This window comes from Octodon degus, unplaced genomic scaffold (assembly GCF_000260255.1).
Source record: "Octodon degus isolate 3935 unplaced genomic scaffold, OctDeg1.0 scaffold00210, whole genome shotgun sequence".
Classification (NCBI taxonomy): Eukaryota; Metazoa; Chordata; class Mammalia; order Rodentia; family Octodontidae; genus Octodon; species Octodon degus.
The window spans coordinates 34493-43461 of record NW_004524786.1 but is presented as its reverse complement, the minus strand read 5'-3'; the positions used below and the strand labels follow the sequence as shown (position 1 = coordinate 43461).

The window sequence follows — 8969 nt, the reverse complement described above, 5'->3', positions numbered from 1 at the left end:
CCCCTAGGGCCTTCACACTAAGCTATGTCCCCAGCCCTTTTTTCATTTTCTTATTTTTAAATAAGTTCTTGCTAAGTAACTAAGCTGCTTAGGCCAGGCTCAGTCTTACCATCCTCCAGCCTCAGCCTTACAGAGTGCTTGGATTACAGGTGTGTGCCATCATCTCTGGCCAAATGTCTTTATTTTTGACATATTGATAGGAAACCTAATTGTGCCCAAGGGTAGGTAAATTCATTTGTTTAATTGGTGAAATAAGGCAACTAACCTCACAAGTTTCTAAGAAAACAATCTAGGCCTGGACAAATAGCTCAGTGGATTAAAGCTCCTGCTTAGCCGGTGCAGGGGTTCAATCCCCAGCCTGCTGTGCCGGCCCTCCCCCTGGGGCTTGCTGAGATGGTGATTGAGACTGGGTGTGGTGGTGTGTGCCTACAACCCCAGCTCTTGGGAGGCTGAACACAGGCAGATCACTACGCGTCTGATCTACGTAGCAAGACACTGTAGACCCTGTACTAAAATACAAAAAAAAAGAAAAAAGAAAATAATCTAAATTAATTGTGCTATTGGGCTACCAAAAACAGTTAAGAGGGGCCAGGGAGATAGCTCAGTAGAATAAGTGCTTTCCTGGCAAGCACAGGGTCCTGAGTTCAATCCCCCATACTGCAAAAACAAACAAACAAACAAACAAACAAACAAACCAGTTACAAACCCCATAATAAAAATGATAATCTGGGGCCGGGGAGATGGCTCAGTGCAATAAGCACTTCCCTGGCAAGTGTAAGGGCATTAGTTCAATCCCCAGTTCCACCAAAAAAAAAAAAAAAAAAAGATAATCTGATGCCCAAATGGTCCCTTTTATCTCAAGATCTTGAGACATTCTGCAAGTGATGATCATCTCTTACATCATCCACTCTGAGGTAAGATTTTTTTTCCTATTCATAACTGATCCTACATAAAATTATTTCTCCCAAGTTCCACAGTCACAATTGATATTTGAATCCTTCACCTCCTGAGTTATGTGTCTGCTAGCACATAAATCACATTGTAAAGCAAGGAAAATTCTAAATCAGGTCAAATTATGTTTCAGTTATCCAGAGACAGAGCTCGTTAGGAACTTCAGACTCCAAGAAAGATTCCCTCATGATGGGTGGAAACAGGGTTAGGCCAGAGGGATTTCAGGATGGAAGTCTGCTCAGTTCTACTTCACATATACTTGGATGGCCTAAGAGATGAATTGACTTCAAAACACATTCTGAAATTGCAGGTGATCTGGAGCCAAAATAAAGAATATCTGACTGAGTATACACTTTCTCAGAGGAATGATAATAAAATTCTAGACTGTGCTGTAAAATGTTTCATTTTATTGTCCAAATCCATGGAAATTCACCATGGCTGATTGAACTTTTAATATCTGGTCACAACAGGACTTCATTCTTAGTGACACCCAGCTGCAGAGAGCACCTGCCTTTCATCCATACCTTAGTGCTGTCAGGCATCCACTCGGTAGTTTTATACAGTTTAAAAATGTTTATTCACAGGGGCTGGGGAGATGGCTCAGTAGGGTAAGTGCTTGACTGGCAGATGCAAGGATCTGAGTTCAATCCCCGGTTCTGCCACAAAAAAAACAAACAAACAAAAAAAAAACACCTTATATGTAAAGCTTTTCTACATGTGATTAAGTGGCGTTTCTCATGCTACACTACCGTTGAATTCTTCAGTCTCTATTTTTTAAAGATGCCATCTTACAGAACCGCCCTACTGTTATTCCATTTCAGGAAGTTAGACAATACTTTCATTCAGCCTGCTATTCATTTGTCAGTTTGTCAGTCAGTCCAGTGAGGACTCTAAACTTTTCTACAGTGCAGAGCCCAGACCAAGATTATATGTTACCTTTTGCTATTGTTCTCCTTTCAGTTCTTCAGCCTTTCCTTTTCCTCATGACAATGCCACCTTTGAAGAACCTGTGCCCGTTTTTTAGGCCATTTTCTTAATGAGTGCACATTTGTAGTAATAACGTTTACTTTTCTTGACTGGAATTAGTACATGTGCAGAACACATCCGATTCTATTTTCACCCCCTTTTCTTCCCCTTCTCTCTCATTCTTTTTTTTTTTTTTGCGGAACCGGGGATTGAACTCAGGCCCTTGCACTTGCAAGGGAAGCGCTTATTCCACTGAGCCATCTCCCTGGCCCTACCTCATTCTATTTTTAAATGGGTTATATAGAAAAAAAATTTGAGAACTCTAAGTTGTTTTGATTGTTATTGTTTCCCAATTAGCAACTTTTGGTGATAACTTCCAGAAGAGACTTCTAACTTAGTCCTGTCAGCAAAATCCATCATAAATTCAGTCACATAGAATATGCTCAAATAGTGCCATAGGGCCAGGGAGATAGCTCGGCGGTCTAAGCACCTGGCTGGCAAGCACAAGGACTAAGGTTTGATCCCCTGTACCTCATGGTGCTGGCCCCATGCTGTGCCAACCACAGAAACTGGAGAAGGTGATGCATGCCTATAATCCCAGCACTGGGGAGGCTGAGACAGGAAGATCACCAGTATGAGCTGCAAAGTGAGGCCCTATACCAAATTTTAAAAAAATTAAAGATTAAAATAGTGCCACAAGGGGCTAGGGAGATGGCTTATTAGAATAAGCGCTTCCCTGGCAAGTGCAAGGGTCTGAGTTCAATCCCCGGTTCCCCTAAAACAAAATAGTGTCACAGTATTAACTTACTGTACAGGAAATGTCTACAGTGGAAACTTCTCCTACCCAAACACCATGTCGCTTGAGCCTTATCTATCATTTTACCCTTACCTACACAGTGGCTGACATTCAGAAGATTTAATTGAATGGGTATAACTTCCGCAGCAGTGAGGGGGGATACAGTACTTAGATGTGCTTAATGGTAGCATTTTTGTTTTGCCTTTTATTTATCCTCAATATAGTGACAAGACACAAAACAGTTGATCAAGAATAGAAAGTCTTTATATCCTCCACAAATTAGGTTTTCCTACAGGCATCAAGCCATACTCCTCCAAAGAACACTTTGCTCTCCAAATGCTTCAAATGCACTGACTTCTTATGAGTTTTACCTTTTTCCTTGGGTCATTAGATATAATTTTCTGCATTTCTGTCTTCATTCCTTCTCTCTTTATGTTAGATATCAAAATCTATCTCATTAACTCCATCTCTGCTAAATTCAAATTTTGGGGTTTAAAAAGGTCTTTATCATCTGAACATTCTAAACAAGTTTTGAAAAAGTAAATATTTTTAAAATGCTTTATCTCGCATTCTTGGAGTCTGAGGCAGAAGGGTTGTAAATTCTAGCCCACCTTGGATAACTTTGCAAGACTCCCTGTGAAAATAAAAAAGAAAGATTAAAATTGTTTTGCTGCCCCCCCCAAAAAAAAAAAGAAAAGAAAAAAAGGACTGGGATGGAGCTCAGGAGAGAGCGGAAGAGGGGGAGGGGAAAGGGAGGAGGAGAGGGACAGAGCAAGGAGGGAGAGGACACCCTTGCCTCTCTACCTGTCTTGTCAATCTGCTTAAGGACATCAGTTGTGCCCTGCTTTGGCACTGTTAAATACAACTAATAGTTTAATTGCAAACAGCTGTATACTACTATTTCATTGTGTTTAGGGAGCAATTGGTGTGCTTCTATTTACTTGTTCTCATCGCCATATGACAACATTTCAACTGTAGATGAAATAATAGATGCTCAGAGAGAAATCACTAGTCTAAGGCCAAATGTAGGATTTGCAATTTGCACTTGGAAAGCCTCTTAGTTATGCCTTTGTTAAATCGCTCCGTGCCAGATTGCTGTGATGTGCCTCAATCTTTACAGTCCTGTGTTCTGGCAGGAAGACTTAACAAGTGCTTAGCAATTTCACACCCGCACAACCCCCCCACACACTCATGCACCCACATACACACGTATGCACGCCTAAAGAAAATTTCCAAGAAAATAAAGAATTATGGAATAGTTGGAATGGCCTTCTTTTCACTTATTTTAGGGTTGGCTTTATTTTGAGGTGCAAGGTAGGGTGTGGGAAGTGGCCACCAAAATCTCTTCATTCCTCAGAGACTCTTAATGCCAGCCTGGGGGCTTTTTAAAGAAATAAAGTGGTGTTTCATTTAAAAATACTCTTTTCATTGCTTTAGAGAAAGTTCCCTTATGGTAAATAAATGAGCTGTTCTGGCAAAGCATGGTGAGGAGAGACTCTACTCTTGCATTACAGAACTCGGAGCATGTTTTGGGAGATTAGAACAGCTCCTCAGATGAAAGGGATCACACGCAGTGTACACATTTGGGAGTAGTGTCTGTGTGCTTCAGGGACAACTTTTTTTTTTTTTTTTTGTGGAACCGGGGATTGAACTCAGGTCCTTGTACCTGCCAGGGAAGGGCTTACTCCACTGAGCCATCTCCCCGGCCCCAAGGGACAACATTTTTCTGACTTTTCATTCTTCATATTTTGTCAGCTAAGGATCAAATTCTCTTTTCATATTCTGAGGCAGTGTCCTTCTCAATACTTAATTGCCCACTGTTATTGTTAGCTTTTATTTCTTTAAAAATTATTTAGGCAGTTTTTATTTTTTTTATTTATTTATTTATTTGCGGAACTGAGGATTGAACTCAGACATTTGCACTTGCCAGGAAAGCACTTATTCTGCTGTGCCATCTCCCTGGCCCAGTGACCATTTTAATAACCACTCCAGGTAGTATTTTGCATTTTGTCAAATAGATGGATGGGGAAAGGTCAAGGATAAGAGGCAAAGTCTTGTAACATGCCTTACCTGGCTAAAGGCCTCAGATCATGAGATCTGGTAGCATGGTATAACATGGATCTTTTTATTCTTAATACTTGTTGGATACCTTCCCAGGCCAGATTTCCACATATGTTATCTTCTTTAGTTCTTACAATCACCAGACACACAATATTTTATTTCATTTCATTTGGAAATATTAGCACAAAAACTTTGAATCAGTGCATCCAAGTGTCTTCCAGCCACAACATGCAGATCACACTGCCAATTGTCTAAACAACGTGTTCAATTCCTTCCCAATGCTTTTGCCTGGCACCATGTGTCCAATCAAGACACTTTCTAAACTCTCCCTAATATTGATCTCTCTATCTTTATTATTTTGTGCCAATTAGTAAATACTAACAGTTTCACTACTACATAGTTCCATATTATACTTCTTGTTTTTCTTTCTGAATTGGCTTCCAATTACTTCAAGAATGAAAAAAACAACACAAACTTAGCAGTTTAACACAAAACAAATTTATCATTTGATGATTATGGAGGTCAGAAATCTGAAAGAATTTTATGGGCCTACAACAAGTGTTGGAAGGTCTAATTCCTCTAGAGGCTCCAAGGAAAACCTATTACTTCATCTTTTCTCTTTCTGTAAGCTTCTGGCATTCTTTGGCTATGCCAAGAAGACCCTGTACCACATCACCTTTCTCTCTTGCTTCTACATTTATATGGTTTACTTCCTCTTCTTCTAAGGACATGTGATGGCATTTAGTGTCTATTCAGGTAATTGAAGATAATCTCTTCTCAATATCCTTTCTTTTTCTTTTTCTTTTTCTTTCTTTTCTTTTCTTTTCTTTTTTCTTTTTCTTTTTTTTTTGTGGTACCAGGGATTGAACTCAGGACCCTGCACTTGCCAGGCAAGTGCTTATTCTACTGAGCTATCTCCCCGGGCCCTCAATATCCTTTCTTTTGCGGGGAATGTAGCTCAGGGGTAGAGCACTTGCCTAGTATGCACAAGACCTTGGGGGTGAGCACCAGCACTAAGAAGAAAATCCTTAATTTAAGCATACACATGTTGTTATTTATGCCAGGTAAAGTAATATGCAGAGGCTCAAAGGATTTGGACCCAGGTATGTTTGAAAGATGTTTTTCTGTATACTTCAACCTAATAGCCTGATTCTTGATGTCCTCATCTCTCACTCTCTAGTTGGTCTCTTTGCTTTCAGTTGAAACCATCTTCACTCCTACCACCCATGATTTAGAGTAGTGGTTCCAGAATGTTCATAAACTGTATCCTTGGGAAGGCTGTTAGAAACACAGGTGCCTCAGGTAGGAAGATCACAAATTCATTCTGGGCAATGACTTAGCAAGACTCTATCTCAAAATTTTTAACAAAGGGATGGGATGTAGCTCAGTGCAAGGCTCTGGGTTCAATCATTAGTACCGCAAAACAAAGTCAAGCAAGCAAATGGATGCATGAACTCTACACATGGGGATTTTCAAAAGTTGACAATAACTATACCTATGGGATACAATATGATATATATAGTGGAATGATCAAATAAGGCTAATTGGTATATCTGTCAGCTAAAAAAAATATCATTTTTTTGGTAAGAACATGTAAGAGCCCCTTTTATTTTGAAATGTATAATGCAATTAATACCACTCACCTTGCTGTGCAATATTCCTATTTGTAGTAATTATAAATTTGTACCCCATTCATGACAAATTCTCACCAATTTCACTTCTTCTGAGAATGTGAAGCTTTTACATTCTACCTATAGGTGAGATTATATGGTATTTGTCTGAGTTATTTTACTTTATATATCTTCTAGGTTAATCCATACTTTTGCAAATGATAAGATTTCCTGTTTTTTATGTTATTTATTTATTTTTGATCTCCTGTTTTTTATTTTTTATTTTTTTTGGTGGAACCGGGGATTGAACTCAGGCCCTTGTGCTTGCCGGGGAAGTGCTTATTCCACTGAGCCATCTCCCTGGCCCCAAAAGGAGGCCCTGGTAGCACTATATTTATTTATTTATTTATTTATTTATTTATTTATTTATTTGGCAGAACCAGGGATTGAACTCAGGCCCTTGCACTTGCCAGGGAAGCGCTTATTCCACTGAGCCATCTCCCCAGCCCCTTTTATGTCTTCTTTAAAAAAAAAAAATTTATTTATTTGTGTGTGTGTGTATGTGTGTGTGTTCAGCTCAGCCCACCAGGGGGCGGGGCTGGCTGGCCTGTGGTGCTGGGATATTGAACCGTAGTCCCTGTGCTTTGCTAAGCTTGTTCTAAGTAGGTGCTTTAGACCACTGAGCCATCTCACCAGCCCCATGTATGTCTTCTTTTGAGAGCTATCCATCTGGATTTTTAAAATTTTAAACATCTTTTTAAAACTTCCATTTCATAAACCTCTTATTACTGGGTAATTGGGATTTAAATATGTATTTTGGATATTAATACCTTCTCCAATATATGATTTGCAAGTGTTTTTTCCCAACCTGTTGTCCCTGCACTCCATTGTTTCCCTTGCTTTGCAAAAATTTTTCAGTTTAATGTAATCTTTTTTTTCCCTACTTAAGGATTTCACAGGGTCCTACACTGAGACAAATTCTCAGTTTAAACATTTTCTTTTGGTAAAATTTTGAGTTAGAGCTTTGGTAAGTTGCCCAGACTGACTTTAAACTTATAGCCCTCCTACTTCAGTGTCCCAGATTGCAAGGTGTATGTCTCTGTGCCCAACTCGATGCAAGATTACCTTCTATTGGAGATGGCTCAGTAGAACAAGTGCTTCCCTGGCAAGCTCAAGGGCCTGAGTTCAATCCTTGGTTCCACCAAAAGAAAAGATTACCTTCTGTTTCATTTTTTGTACATATGGGATCATAGCTAAGAAATTATTACTCAAGTCATTGTCATTCAGCTTTTACTCTGTTTTATTCTAATTGTTGTATAATTTTAGGTCTTATGTTTAAATATGAACCTTTTAAAATTGAGTCTTACGTAAGGTGTGAGATAAAGTTCCATCTTCCCTCTTCTCTATATGGATACCCTGTTTCCTCAACATCATTTATTAGAAAGACTCTTCTTTATTGTGTGTTTGTCATTGTTTGGATTGCTGTAGTTTTGTAATGAATTATGAATTCACTGGAGGTTATAATTTATGCTTTATAAATCCACCACCATACTGACTTAAATGAGTTCATGAACAAGCCGTGTGCAGTGTAATGCCAAATACTTGGGAGGCAGAAGCAGGAGGATCATAGATACCCCATCTCAAAAGATAAAAAAGGGCCATGGATGTAACTTAGTGCAGAGGTCCTGGGTTCAATCTCTATGACCTCGCAAATATTCAAAAAAGTTAATGGACAAATAAAAACTACAGCATGATAACAGCTCCAAAATTTCTCTATAGACGACATTCAAAATAGAAGTACACTTTGAGGACTGAAGGCTTACCTTAAAACTGCATTTGTACAGCAAGCATGCTGCCTTGTAATTGATTACATGTTATGCACCAATAAGAAGAACAAAATATACTGAAGACATTTTTATTCCTATATTAATTTTTAAAAATTGCTTTAATATTAGAAGTGGTCCTCATGTGTGGCTTGTGGAGTTGGCGTTTGCAGGTGCAAAGGGTTTGGTGAGATTTCTCACTGTTTTGCTGGTGCAGCCTACCAAGAGGCCAGAAGGCAGAACTTCTGCTGACTATGAATTTGTTAATGAATGCACGGAAGGCGTTTGTAAAATGTATGGAGAATATCTCAAGAGAATGAACCCCACCAACTCCTCTATCACATATGATATTAGTCAGTTGTTTGATTTTATTGACGATCTGGCAGACCTAGTTGCCTTGTTTACCGAGCTGATACCCAGACATACCCGCCTTATAACAAAGAGAAGATGTACGTGCTCCTTCATTGGCAGGTGCAACAGGCTGGCAAGTAATTGAGTTGGAAACAGCAGGGGCTGGGGGCGGGCTTGGAGCGCAGGCGTGTGCAGTGCGCTGCGGTAGGGTGCTGTCCTGCGAGCCTCTTTCCATTTGTTACACTCTAGGCCAGGCTTGAATGCGTTAGATGAAATGTGAGGTGTGAGGGTCTTCTCAATCCGAAACCCCCATTGAGCCCTTTTTCTTGTTGTTGTTGTTGTTGTTGTTGTTGTTGTTGTTGTTGTTCTTCTTCTTCTTCTTCTTCTTCTTCTTCTTCTTCTTCTTCTTCT

The 8969-nt window shown here is 39.5% G+C and overlaps 1 pseudogene across 1 annotated transcript in view; it reads left to right on the top strand.

Moving 5' to 3' along the window:
- The window catches only part of LOC101572510, a 12286-nt pseudogene extending 8834 nt beyond the window's left edge, over positions 1-3452 (top strand). The window contains exon 2 of the transcript XR_002818858.1: positions 3441-3452. The product of XR_002818858.1 is annotated as a thymosin beta-10 pseudogene (transcript). The remainder of the gene's footprint in view (positions 1-3440) is intronic.
- The last annotated feature ends 5517 nt before the right edge of the window (positions 3453-8969 follow it).